This window comes from Puma concolor, chromosome B3 (assembly GCF_028749965.1).
Source record: "Puma concolor isolate L17-30 chromosome B3, mPumCon1.1.hap2, whole genome shotgun sequence".
Classification (NCBI taxonomy): Eukaryota; Metazoa; Chordata; class Mammalia; order Carnivora; family Felidae; genus Puma; species Puma concolor.
The window spans coordinates 67,784,848-67,799,594 of record NC_141672.1 but is presented as its reverse complement, the minus strand read 5'-3'; the positions used below and the strand labels follow the sequence as shown (position 1 = coordinate 67,799,594).

General features: G+C 40.3%; 1 protein-coding gene across 1 annotated transcript in view; it reads left to right on the top strand.

The window, feature by feature from the left end:
* The window catches only part of LOC147580033 (uncharacterized), an 83,686-nt gene that overhangs the window by 55,651 nt on the left and 13,288 nt on the right, over positions 1–14,747 (top strand). The window contains exon 3 of the mRNA XM_086708531.1: positions 12,005–12,164. The gene's annotated coding sequence lies outside the window, so the exon portion shown is untranslated. The remainder of the gene's footprint in view (positions 1–12,004; positions 12,165–14,747) is intronic.

Sequence of the window (14,747 nt, the reverse complement as noted above, 5' to 3'; positions counted from 1 at the left end):
ACTTGTGCTCCCTCCATGTCTCTCCCAAAATAAGCTTAAAAAAAAAAAAAGAAAGTAAAAAACATGGGGAAGAGTTTGTGCGTCTTTTGAGATGACTGTGCCCAGCACACAGTGGGGGCTTGGAGGTTTTTTGTCAGTTTGTTTTTTAGTGATGGAGGTGCTCAGGCCTTGACCACTTACTGCTGCTCCTTCCGTGCCTGCTTCTTGGGCTCCAGGTTCTCTTGGTGCTTGTTCATCAGGCCGCACGTGGTACCTGTCTTCCCGGGCCGCAGATCTTCTTCCCCTAGTAGAATTTCCTGAGTTCTTTTTCTGAGTCTGGCTCGTGACAGCGAATACATGGGCCATGTTATTTGTGAGCAACTCGAATCTTGGAGAGGCTGCCACTTCATGGTGGCGCAGCTGGGACAGCTCCACCTTCGGTCTTCCAGCTGTTTACGCAACTCCTCCTTGGTGCGAGGGGGTCTGGAGCCTTAATCTTGGCCAGTCCTGCAGAAGCCGCTGCCACTGAGGGAAGGAGGCCGAGGGGAAGAGCCAGGGGACGGTTTCTGAGCAGGACAGCACTGACCTCCGGCTGGATAGCACAAACCTGACCTTGTGGTTGATAATTGTGATACACACTTGGGGCTGAATCAGGCTTCCACTGGACCGCTTTGGTGTCATCTGATTTTGTTTGTCAGAAATGCTTTCCCAGGTAAGACTTAGAGAAAGTCAAAGTTTCCCCTCCCTCCCCCCATCCCCACATATGAGGAGTTAAACTCAAAGGCCAGAGGAGAGGGCTGGTGGCCCATTGTTGCCAATCACGAGAACTTTGGCCACCTGCCAAATTCTAATATCTTTTAATTTCTTCACAGTCTATTAGGTGACATATGATATTTTTCAACTGAAAGAATTCAAAGTCACATGCCTAGAGAGGCACCTGGGTGGCTCAGTGGGTTAATTATCTGACTCCGGCTGGGTCATAATCTCGTGGTTCATGGGTTCCAGGCCCATATCAGGCTCTCTGCTGTCAAGGCAGAACCCATTTTAGATCCTCTGTCTTCCTGTCTCTCTGCCCCTCCCCCACTTGTGTGTGTGCTCTCTCTTTCTCTCTCAAAATAAGTAAGTAAACATTTAAAAATGCCCATAAAAAAATAAAGTCACATGCCTAGAGCCTTCCTATTTGGTCAGTCTTACCCATGTTGACCATGCATCACCAAAAATATCTTCTGTAGAAACTCATGCTGCTAGATCCCTTTACTACTATCTTGGTTATGTGTAAACAGGAATCTTCTTTTGAGTCATAATTAATCTCTGGATAATAACTCACGAACTTGTAGCTATAAGTTTCCTTTGTTAATAGTCTTAGATTCTATCTACTAAAGTAGAGCTAACAGAAAGGGGAAAGGAAGGGGGAAATATTACTGTTGGACACATACTTCTTAAACCAGCTTAATCTGATTTTACTGTTTATTTGAACCAGTTTAACTTGATGTTTATTGTATCTTTGGGAAGCTAGGTAAAGACACTTTACATAACTGCTGTCTTAATTTGCCGAGAGAGAAGTTCCTTGATTTGTTACTTGGTTCCTTAGTTGTGTTAATTTAGCGCTGTTGACTTCCTCCATGAACATTCTATTACCACTCAATAATTAGTTGTGGCTGTGTTTTGGATTCAGCTGTTTAAGAAGGAAAAACTGAGAAGGAAATTGGGCCAAATTTATTCTATGAGGTGAGATCAAAATAGGAGTTGATCATAAGCAAAAAGCCAAAATTAAGTCAGGCACAAAGAAAACGTACAAGGTGATTATGAAGTTTGCTTAAAATAAATATGAATCTGCAGCAAGTTGCCTTTCTTTTCAGAGTCAGCTCAGGGCCAGCTGGCCGCCTCTGTTGTCCCTTGCAGAGTGGTAAATCCACTCAAGACTGAGTTCAGCTGTCTTCCCTCTGTTGTTTTTTTTAATGTGTGTTTTTTGTTTTTTTGAGATATCGCAAGCAGGGGAGGGGTAGAGAGAGGGGGACAGAGGATCCAAAGCGGGCTCTGTGCTGACAGCAGTGAGTCTGATGTGCGGCTTGAACTCACAAACATGAGATCATGACCCAAGCCTCAGTTAGAGGCTCAACCAACTGAGCCACCCAGGCGCCCCTGTCTTCCCTCTTGATTCAAGTCACCCAAGAATCCTTTTCTTAAAAGTCATGAAAAAAAGACAACGGAATCAGTTGTCAATGTCAGCAGGGGCAGTCATTTGTTCTTGTTTGTTTTTAAAAAGCCTTTATTTAAAAAAAATTTTTAAAAGGCTTTATTAGGAAGTTGATTTTATGTGATCTTAGGCTGGAAGAAATCTGTATCAGAGAATGCTGAAAGACTCGCTGCCAAGCCAGTATCGCATACAGTCTAAACTGGGAAAGGAGCCTTCATTGGGATGATGGCCAAGGAGCTGGTCAGTTGTGGATGTAGCTTAAAAGGTCATTGGCTCAATTGCAAGAATGCTGGTAGCCTCAACATGTGCTACAAATTCCTTTCATTAGTCAATTGTTTTCGATTCTTTCCCACTGGGAACCTCAAGAGTATCTTTTGCCTGAGTGTACCATTCTCAGCTGATCTCTTTTTCCCTGAGATGTTAGGAATGATGCCCTGCAGCATCCCATGAGTCATAGGTCAGGAGGCAGGAAGTCTTCCAAGTTTTTTGCATATAGCCACCACCCTCCCTGTGTGTCCACACTCTCAAAAGGGCCCAGACGGCATTTCTGAGGCTTAGACTTAGAAGTATCAGAATTACAAAGATCTCAGAAAGCCTTCCAAGACGGGCACCAAACATGCTGTTTTACCTGGTACCGAGAAGTTTCCCGAGACACAGAACTTTCATTGCTAAAACTGGGACTCCTAAGCAAACTGGGATATGTGGTCACACTAGGCTCAACTGTTTTGCAGGGAAGAAACTGCAGCCCAGGAAGCTTGTTGCCCAAGCTAACAAAATTAGTCAGCGGCAGATCCACCATGCTAGAATTCAGTGCTCTTTCTTTGCTAGTACTTCCTTATAGTCATACAGTGCGTTGCACACAATAGGTGCTTATGTTTCTGTTGGTTGTTTTTTGAGTTTAGGGGAAGTGCTTTTAACAGATATGATAATTCTTAATTAGCAGTGATCTCACTCAGGGTCATGATGAATCAATTGTGAAACCAGGTCTCTATTTCTAGACTCTGAACAGAACAGAATGAACAAAGGGGAGGGAGCTTAGTGAGCAATAGAAGTGGTTAAGAAAACACAAGGATTGTGCAAAGATGAAGAGGCCCATGTGTGCCGGTGGGCTGGGCAATACTATCTGCAGCTGGGAACAGAGAGAGATACAGCATTGAGGGTAAGCACCAAAGAGAAGGATGTACTCTTTCCCTGTCCTCGGAGAGAAGAGTATGGTAGGAAGAAAAGTGTCATCATTCTTCTGATAAGGGAAGAAATGTAGCCATGGACACACACACACACACACACACACCCATGTGGTAATGCCCATGTGATGAAAACACTGTATCAACTGATCATGGTTGTATGTTTTCCAAGGACTTGAAAAGAACCTACCTCCCAGCAGTGTTCTTTGTCCTACTAGGTCTGAGATCTGCCCTGTTCTTGCCAGTTTTCTCCCCCTGATACTGAGTTTTTAATAAAGTAGCTTAAGTTACTAGGGATCATCAGCTGTTATACCTAGAGCTTTATGATAATTTGCCTAAACTCTACTGTAGCTCATTTGACTCAGTAATCTTCTTACCTGCAAGAGGCATTGGTGTTATCTGGGTAAGAGAAAAGGAGACAGCATTAGGAATGTGATGAGCTGAGGATTAAGACTAAGGAAATGACTCCTGGTAACAAAGGTCCAGGAACAATGTTATTGATCGTGGCCATTTTCTCCAACTCCTTTTGTGTGGTAGCACTTGGCACTTAATTCTTTGATCTGGGACGGAGACCAGGAAGGAAGTGGTACATGGAAACTCAGCCGCGTAAACAGAATGGAAGTGACTAAGGTGTTTTGACACTCATTAAGATGGGTGTTACTCTCAAAATGAAAGCCAGGCACCTCCTCTTCTATTCCACCACACCTTTTCCTGCTGGTGACCGGGGACAGAGTTACGTGCTAGTCTAATACCTAAAAACACAGGTGAACAAGAGACTGAATTGACCTACTTTGCAAATACCTGTTACAGTGTTAATCAGCAAACTTACTGCAGGCAGTGGTCACGTGGCCTCATAGCCTCCTGCATCCGGCTGAATGAAGGCCAGGCTGGGAGCAGATGTCAGTAAGGATGGTGTTTCTGGGAAACAAGTGCTGGTTAAAAATGCAAATTATTGGCCCTTACCCCAGACATTCTGAATCAGATTTTCTTTTTCTTTTTAAAGTGGTATGTATGGAATTAGAGTAGTTGTATAGATTTACAGAAAGGTTGTGAAGATAGAACAGACCTGCCATACATCACACACCCAGTTTTCGCCGATTATTAACATAGTACGTTAGTATGGCACATTTGCCACAAGTAGTGAATCAATATTGATACTTTATTATTAAGAAAAGTTCATACTTTATTTGGATTTCCTTCGTTTTTGCCTAATTCCCTTTTTCTGTTCAAAGATCCCATCCAGAATGTCACATTACATTCAGTCATGTCTCCGTAGGCTTTTCTTGGTTGGGAGTTTTTCAGACTTTTCTTGTTTTTGATAACCTTGACAGTTTGGGAGAGTACTGGCTAGGTGTTTTATAGAATGCCCTTCAGTCTGGGTTTGTCTGATAAAACCTGATGTTTTTCTCATAATTAGACTGGTGCTAGGGGTTTGGGGGAAGAAGACCAGAGAGGTAAAGTGCCATTCTCATCATATCCTATCAAAGGTACACACTATCAACATAACTTATTGTTACTGATGTAACTGGATCGCCTGGCTTAAGTAGTGTTATAAGGTTTCTCCAGTGTAAAGTTGTTCTTTTTACCTTCCTGTTTCTTTGAAAGGAAATCACTATGTGCAACCCATACTTAAGAGATGGGGAGTTGTTTTACCTCCTTAAGTTTGGAATATCTGCAACATAAATTATTTAGAATTCTTCAACATGAGAGATTTTCTGTTTTCTATCATTTATCCAGTCATTTATATTAACAATTTTTTTAAGTTTATTTGAGAGAGAGAGAGAGAGTGAGCGAAAGAGTGCATGCATGCACATGGGGAGGGGCAGAGAGAGGAGAGAGAGAGAGAATCCTAAGCAGGTTCCATATGCAGTCAGTCCAGAGACTGAAGCAGGGCTCAATCCCATGAATCCAGAAATCATGACCTGAGAACAAACCGAGAGTCGATGCTTAACTGACTGATCCACCCAGGCGCCCCCGCCTGAAGGTAATTTTAATGAAGACTTTGGGGTCCCATGGTATTGGAAGAATAATGCTTTATACCTGGGGTTCTGAGTGTGTTCACATGTACTTTGATTTGATTCTCATTATTAAAATGTGAAGGAGAAAAAAACATTTTGTAGATGAGAAGAGTGAAAACTCAGTAAAGTGGCTTTCCTAAAATCACACAGTTGGGTATACCAGGGCCAACAGGCAGAAATGCAACACAGAATCTGATGTGTTGGGAGAACTGAAATAGCACTATTAAGTTAGATAACTAAAAAATCAGTCTGCTGATTTTAAACAATAAAGAATTATAGTCTATCAATGAAATTGACCTACACAAAGCGAGGTGCTATTCCCAGTACTCTTTCGTCCCATCAAAATAAACCATGTTCACTTTATACATTGTGCAACTACTATGTGCCAAGTATAGCCTGGTCTCTTCTTTACAACTGACTCCAGTTTTGAAACGTGAGAAATAAATCTGTAGGAATTTGCTAAGGCTGCTGTGACAAATTATCACTACAGTAGTTCCTCCATATCAGGAGATAAGTTCCAAGACTCCTGGTGGATGCCTAAAACCATAGGTAGTACCAAATCTTATATACATACTATTGTTTTTCCTATACATGCATATTTATGATAAAGTTAATTTATAAATTAGGCACAGTAAAAGACTAACAACAGTAACTAATAAGAAAATAGAACAATTATAACAATATACTGTAGTAAAAATTATATGAATGTGGTCTCTCTCTCAAAATATATAGTTGTACTGAACTTCCCCTTCTTGTGATGACATGAGATGATAAAACACCTATGTGATGAGATAAAGTGAAGTGAATGATGTAGGTGTTGCGACACAGTGTCAGGATATTGTCAATCTAATGACCAGGAGGATCATCTGCTTCTGGACCATGGTTGACCTGCATAACTGAAACCTTGGAAAGTGACACCATGGATAAGAAGGGAAACAACAGAAGCTTACTCTCTCACACTTGTGAAGGCTAAAACTGAAAATCAAGGTGTTGGCAGGGCCATGCTTCCTCCAAAGCCTCTAGGGGAGGATCCTTTGCTTCTTTCAGATTCTGGTAGGGCCAGGCATTCCTTGGTCTCCATAACTGGTAACTCCCATCTCTGCCTCAGTCTTCACATGTCCATCTTCCCTCTGTGTCTATGTGTCTCTGTCTTCACACAGCATTCTCCTCTTCTTACCAGAACACTAGTGTGATTGGATTAAGGGCCACCCTACCTTAATATGACTGATATTAACTATCATCTTAACTATACACATTTGCAATGACCCTATTTCCAAATAAGGTCACATTCTGAGGTACTAGGTTAGGACTTTAGCATCTTTTTGCATGACACAATTCAACCCCTAACAAATTTGTGCCATAAAATACATCTTTTTTAAAATAGAGATTTATTTTTGTTTTTCTATTTGAGAAAGAGAACACGAGCAGGTAAGAGGGGCAGAGGGAGAGAGAGAATCTTTTTGTTTTTTTTGTTTTGTTCTAAAATTTATTTGTTTTTGAGAGAGAAAGACACTGAGTGGGATAGGAGCGGAAAGAGAGGGAGAGAGAGAGAGAATCCTAAGCAGGCTCCACACTGTCAGCATGGAGTCCAGCTTGGCTCAAACTCATAAACCTTGAGATCATGATTGAGCCCAAATCAAGAGTTGGATGCTTAATTGACTGAGCCACTCAGGTGACCCAAGAGAGAATCTTAAGCAGGGCCCCCCACCGCCAATGTGGGGCTCAATCCCATGACCCTGGGATCATGACCTGAGCCAAAATCAAGAGTCAGACACTCAACCAAGTGAGCCACCCAAGCAGCCAAATACACCCTTTTAAAGTGTGCTATTCTGTGGTTTTTATTGTATTCAAAAGGTTGTGGAGCCAATATCACTAATTCCAGACTATTTTCTTCATTCTTCAACCCATTAGCATTCCTCCCCTCTCACCCTTCCCTAACTCCTGACAACCACTAATCTACTTTCTGACAATACAGAATTGCCTGTTTATAGGCATTTCATGTAAATGGACATTTCATATAAATGCAATCATATAATGAATCATCCATATTGTAACATGTATCAGTACTTCATTCCTTTTTATGGCTGAATAATATTCAATTGTATGACTATACATATATACATACACATTTTCTATATTCAGTTTCTATATTTTATATTTCTATATTCTCTATATTTCTACATTCTCTATTCTATATTTCTATATTCTATATTCGGTTTCTATATTCATCAGTTGATGGACACTTGGGTTGTTCCCACTTTTTGGCTATTGTCAATAATTCCCCTATAAATATTCATGTACATTTTTTGTGTGCTTTTAATTTTTAGTTTTTTATTTTTTGAGTAGGCTCCACACCCAATGTGGGGCTTGAGCTCACAACTCTGAGACTAAGAGTGGCACATGGCACACTCCTGAGCCAGCCAGTTGCCCCTGTGTGACTTTTTAATTTTTTTCATACCCAGGAGTGGAATTGCTGGATCACATCATAATTATATTAACTTTTTGAGAAATGAGCCAAATGTTGTCCAAAACAACTCTACTAATTCTCACCAGTAATGTACAGAGGTTCTAATTTCAGCACTTGTTATTTTCTTTTTTTTTTTCAATATATGAAATTTATTGAAAAATTGGTTTCCATACAATACCCAGTGCTCATCCCAAAAGGTGCCCTCCTCAATACCCATCACCCACCCTCCCCTCCCTCCCACCCCCATCAACCCTCAGTTTGTTCTCAGTTTTTAACAGTCTCTTATGCTTTGGCTGTCTCCCACTCTAACCTCTTTTTTTTTTTTTTTTCCCTTCCCCTCCCCCATGGGTTTCTGTTAAGTTTCTCAAGATCCACATAAGAGTGAAACCATATGGTATCTGTCTTTCTCTGTATGGCTTATTTCACTTAGCATCACACTCTCCAGTTCCATCCACGTTGCTACAAAAGGCCATATTTCATTCTTTCTCATTGCCACGTAGTATTCCATTGTGTATATAAACCACAATTTCTTTATCCATTCATCAGTTGATGGACATTTAGGCTCTTTCCACAATTTGGCTATTGTTGAGAGTGCTGCTATAAACGTTGGGGTACAAGTGCCCCTATGCATCAGTACTCCTGTATCTCTTGGGTAAATTCCTAGCAGTGCTATTGCTGGGTCATAGGGTAGGTCTATTTTTAATTTTCTGAGGAACCTCCACACTGCTTTCCAGAGCGGCTGCACCAATTTGCATTCCCACCAACAGTGCAAGAGGGTTCCTGTTTCTCCACATCCTCTCCAGCATCTATAGTCTCCTGATTTGTTCATTTTGGCCACTCTGACTGGCGTGAGGTGATATCTGAGTGTGGTTTTGATTTGTATTTCCCTGATGAGGAGCGACGTTGAGCATCTTTTCATGTGCCTGTTGGCCATCCGGATGTCTTCTTTACAGAAGTGTCTATTCATGTTTTCTGCCCATTTCTTCACTGGGTTATTTGTTTTTCGGGTGTGGAGTTTGGTGAGCTCTTTATAGATTTTGGACACTAGCCCTTTGTCTGATATGTCATTTGCAAATATCTTTTCCAATTCCGTTGGTTGCCTTTTAGTTTTGTTGGTTGTTTCCTTTGCTGTGCAGAAGCTTTTTATCTTCATAAGGTCGCAGTAATTCATTTTTGCTTTTAATTCCCTTGCCTTTGGGGATGTGTCGAGTAAGAGATTGCTACGGCTGAGGTCAGAGAGGTCTTTTCCTGCTTTCTCCTCTAGGGTTTTGATGGTTTCCTGTCTCACATTCAGGTCCTTTATCCATTTTGAATTTATTTTTGTGAATGGTGTGAGAAAGTAGCACTTGTTATTTTCTTTTTGATCATAGCCATCCCAGTGGATATAAGTGCTATCTCATTGGGTCTTTGCATTTCCCTAGTGACTGATGATGTTGCACATCTTTTCATGTGTATATTAGCCATTTGTATATCTTCTTTTGGAGAAAGCCCTATTCAAATCCTTTGCCCAATTTTAAATTGTCTTTTCATTATTGAGTTTTAAGAGTTCTTTATATATTCTGGATACTAGACTCTTGTTAGATATATGATTTGGAAAGCTTTCTCTCCCATTCTGTAGATTGTCTTTTCACTTTCTTGATGGTGTCCTTTGAAACATAAAGTGTTTAATTTTGGGCGCCTGGGTGGCTCAGTCGATTAAGCGTCCGACCTCGGCTCAGGTCATGATTTCACGGTCCGTGAGTTCGAGCCCCGCGTCGGTCTCTGTGCTGACAGCTCAGAGCCTGGAGCCTGCTTCCGATTCTGTGTCTCCCTCTCTCTCTGACCCTCCCCCATTCATGCTCTGTCTCTCTCTGTCTCAAAAATAAATAAACATTAAAAAAAAATTTAAAAAAAAAAGTGTTTAATTTTGATTAAGTCTTACCTACCTACTTTTTAACTTGTGCTTTAGGTGACATAGCTAAGAAACCATTGACAGGCACTTTAAAATGATTGTAGAAAATGATTATGAAACTAAAATAATGAGATATGCTAGATAGGTTTTTAAGGAAGAGTATGGAAACTCCAATCTTTTTTTTTTTTTTTAATGTTTATGTATTTATTTTTGAGAGAGAGGGGCGGGGGGGGGGGAGAGAGAGAGAGAGAGAGCAAGCACAAGCCAGGGAGAGTCAGAGAGAGAGAGAGGGAGAGAGAGAATCCCAAGTAGGCAGAGCCCGATGTGCGGCTCGAACTCACAAACCACGAGGTCATGACCTGAGCTGAAGTTGGACACTTAACCGACTGAGCCACCCAGGTGCCCCCCCAACCTTTAAAAATAGTTCTAAACTGTTCCAAATGGGTTAGGCATGTGTGTGCTCAGAGACAGATTCTAGGGTGATTTCTGGAAGTTCCAGTACATATTAAGAACATTAATCAAACAACTAAGGAAACATATTCGTATCATAGACAATTCTACAAAATTTTTAATACAACATTAAGACATCAGAATGGTCACATTACTGAAAAGAAAAAGCATCTGCAATGAAGAATGTAGCAAATGGCAGAGTACCCTGACTGGAGAACACCCCTGACTGGAGAGTAGGAAGTACATTGTCGGGGCGCCTGGGTGGTGCAGTCGGTTAAGCGTCTTGACTTCAGCCAGGTCACGATCTCGCGGTCCGTGGGTTCGAGCCCCACGTCAGGCTCTGGGCTGATGGCTCAGAGCCTGGAGCCTGTTTCCGATTCTGTGTCTCCCTCTCTCTCTGCCCCTCCCCCGTTCATGCTCTGTCTCTCTCTGTCCCAAAAATAAATTAAAAAAGTTGGAAGTACATTGTCTAACCACTTCTCATTTGATGTTGACAATAGGCCTGTTGACTGCTGAAACAAAAGCATTTCCATAACTTAGAAAATCTATTTTTAAGACATGTTTGTGTTGAAAAAATGGTTTAGAAGATGTGTTTCTAGGAATTGCCTGACACAAGGGAGGAAAGGTATGGGAAGACCAATCACCCTGGCAATTCAGGGAGTGGTGAGCAATTTCCCAGTATTTGATTATAACATAAAAAGTGCACAGCTTTGTTAAAATGGGAAACAAGTAACCAGCAGAAATACTAGGGTTTTTAGGCCTCATTGTGTAGTAGAGAGCCTCAGTTTCGGCTGCATATGCACATTCTTTTTCTGAGGCCACGTGCATTACCTTCAATAATAGCACTAACAAAATTGCTCTTACATACTTTAAATTGCTTTTAAAAATATCATTTTTGTTCCTTCTTGGAATATTTTATTTCATAAAGCAATCCATTACTTCTGATACGTGTTGGGCATGCATATATTCATTCATCAATTATTCTTGCCTGTAGATATTTTTTCAGGAAAAAAATGATTAAATTTTGATCCCATCAAGAAAAACACTGTCAACATTATTAGTTTTTCACTGGCAGTAATGACCTATTTTCTTAAAAAATATAGTTAGAATTCTTTAAAAAAAAAAAAAGGTTTTTTGGAATACACTAGTTAAAGAATGATATGTGAGTGCGTACGAAGAATGGCTACCAAGTAACAAGACTTTTCCCCCAGTAGCCCGTGGAATCATCATTTTATAGAGATCCAAAGAGGAAAGCCAGCAGGAGTCCTACCCAAACAGAAATGCAATGAAAGGAATCTAGCTCCTCTGAATATACAGAAACTGGAATTGTGTTTGTGTTCTGTACTGGATATAACCAAAACAGCCCCAAATTCCCCATTTCCTCAAAGCTAAAAGCACAGGCCTGCATCAGTTAAATAGATGAGTAAACAAGAAAGTCAACACAGGACAATTAATTAACTAGTGGATGATCACCGTCAGCAGGGAGTTGGGAGAATGTTATTTCTAGCAAACATGGAGGTAAAACTCTCCTGATAAACTGAGGCATTGCAAGGGCTAACAAATTATTTGTAAAGAAAGTATATTCAACTGATAGAGAAAATGCAATATATGTAATTACCTTGGCCCTACAGTTATAAATGTCAGTGGACTCTGGGAAGATACATACAGGCAGGCTGTTGACGTTTTAAGGTTGTTTGCTTTAATGCAATCATTAAACTTCCAGAAATGATCCAACATTTTAACTTTATAGGTTTTATAGTTTTTTTTAAAAAAAGTTTATTTACTTATTTTGAGTGTTTATTTACTTATTTTGAGCAGGGGAGAGGCAGAGAGAGGGGGAGACAAAGAGAATCTCAAGCAGGCCCTGCACTGCCAGCGTGGAGCCTGATGTGGAGCTCGAACTCACGAACCATGACATCATGACCTGAGCCGAAATCAAGAGTTGGACGCTTAACCAACAGCCACCCAGGCGCCCCAGGTTTTTTGTTTTGTTTTGAGTAGAGTATTTTTTTCACATGTTGTCAGTTGTGTATTAACATCATCATAGTTTATCAGTTTGAGGGTTGAAATTTCTTCCCTCTTAATGCAAACTAGTAATAAGAAGACAAAGGCAAATCTGTAGAATATGGCATAAAGGGAATTCTTCTCAAAATTAATGTTACAAAGAACTGCTGGGTTTTGCATTTATTCCATCAAGTAAGTACTATTCTCTAAGCCTGTATCTTATGATATTTCACGGACTTCCATGAAGTCCATCCTATAAGCCTTGTTTTTCTTCTCTGGGCTCCCGTATCACTATGTTTATAATTATTTAAGTTTATTTATTTATTTAAATGTTTACTTTTGAGAGACAGGGAGGGAGGGGGCAGAGAGAGAGAGAGAGAGAGAGAGAGAGAACGAGAGAACGAGTGGGGAGGGGCAGAGAGAGAGGGAGACACAGAATCTGAAGCAGGCTCCAGGCTCTGAGCTATCAGCCGAGAGCGTGACACGGGATGCAGGGATTCGAACCCACAAACTGTGAGATCATGACCTGAGCTGAAGTTGGATGCTTAATTGACTGAGCCACCCAGGCGCCCCATGTTTACTTTTTTATTTAAGTACCCTACACCCAATGTGGGGCTTGGACTCACGATCCCGAGATCAAGAGTCACATGCTCTTCCAACTGAAACAGCTAGGCACTCCTATGCTTATAACACTTACAGGACTTATTGTATTGATATAAGTGCCATAATGTTCCCTTTAAGGTTGATGTCGAAGTTCTCTCTTAGAGAATATTTTACTTCAATGCTCTATTAACAGAAATCCAATGTTATTTTCTTAGTCTTTCCATGATAAGCTTGGAAACAGTGGCTTAAATAGAACTAGATTCCACTGGTAAATTTGGCTCTATTTCTTCTCTTAGAAAAATAAAAGCTCAAGACAAATATACCACTTTGATTCAGCCAAGTTACTAATCAATATATTTCATTATGAAGAGTTACCAAGCTAAGTCTAACTACTTTATCACAACTGGAGACTTTTTAAAATAAAAACAGAAATAAACAATTTTTTATGTATTTTTCAGATTAAATTATTCACCTTTAAACAAATCAAAACTTACATCAATATCTAATCATATAAACTGTTCCCATGCAAACTGTGGAGGACACAATTAAAAAACAAAACGTTTTCCTATTGACTAGAAAGCTTCTGGTCGCAACTTAGAGAAATACACCTGAAAACACCTTCAGCAAGGAGTGAGGAAGGCTGAGGGAATGTGGAGCCCTTGAAAAGAGAAAAGCTACCCTTTGACTGCCAGAGCACTTGTTTTGTCTCCAGCATGGACCTTGGATCCAAAAGATGGGTTCAAATCCCAGGTGTGAAGCCTTAATTTCCTTATCACTAAGGATACACTAAGGATATATTCAGTGTTGTATTAAACAAGGTGTTACATGAAAAAAAAAAAAAAAACCTATAGAATAGTGCCTAATTCAAAGTTCCTAATTCCATGATACTTGACATATATTTTCATAACTACTGATATTCATGTAACACCTTTACCCAAACAATTCAGGAAACTATAACATTAAATGATAAGTAGAAGTCTTAGTATTTCTGGGGAGCATAGGTTCACAGTGCTTTTATTAAATCCAAGTTAGTTAACAGAGTGTAGTAATGGTTTCAGGAGTAGAATTTAATGATTCATCACTTATATTTAACACCCAGTGCTCATCCCAAGTGTCCTCCTTAAGGCCTATCGCCTAACCCCCACCCACCCCTCCAGGAACCCTCAGTTTATTCTTGTATTTAAGAGCCTTGTATGGTTTGCCTCCCTCTCTGTGTTTATCTTACTTTTCCTTCCCTTCCCCTATGGTCATCAATTTTGTTTCTTTAATTCCACATGTGAAATCATGATACTTGTCTTTCTAGTAGTGACTTATTTCACTTAGCATGATACATTCTAGTTCCATCCACCTTTTTGTAAATGGCAAGATTTCATCCTTTTTGATCACGAATAATATTCCATTGTGTGTGTGTGTGTGTGTGTGTGTATATACACACACCACATCTTCTTTATCCATTTGTCAATGGACATTTGGGCTCTTTCCATAATTTGGCTATTGTTGATAGTGCTGCTATAAACATTGGGGTGCATGTGCCCCTTTGAATCAGCATTTTTGTATTCTTTGGATAAATACCTAGTAGTGCAATTCCTGGGTTGTAAGGTAGCTCTGTTTTTGATTTTTTGAGGAACCTCCATACCATTCTCCAGAGTGGCTACAGTAGTCTGCATTCCCACCAGTAGTGTAAAAGGGTTCCCTTTTTTGTGCATCTTTGCCAACATCTGTTGTTTCCTGTGGTGTTAATTTTAGCCCTTCTGCCAGGTGTGAGGTGGTATTTCAACGTGGTTTTGATTTGTATTTGTATTTCCCTGATGATGGGTGACGTTGAGCAGTCCATTCATGTTTTGCCCATTTCTTCACTGGATTATTTGTTTTGTGAGTGTTGAGTTTGCTAAGTTCTTTATAGATTTTGGATACTAGCCCTTTATCCGATAGATCACTTGTGAATATCTTCTCC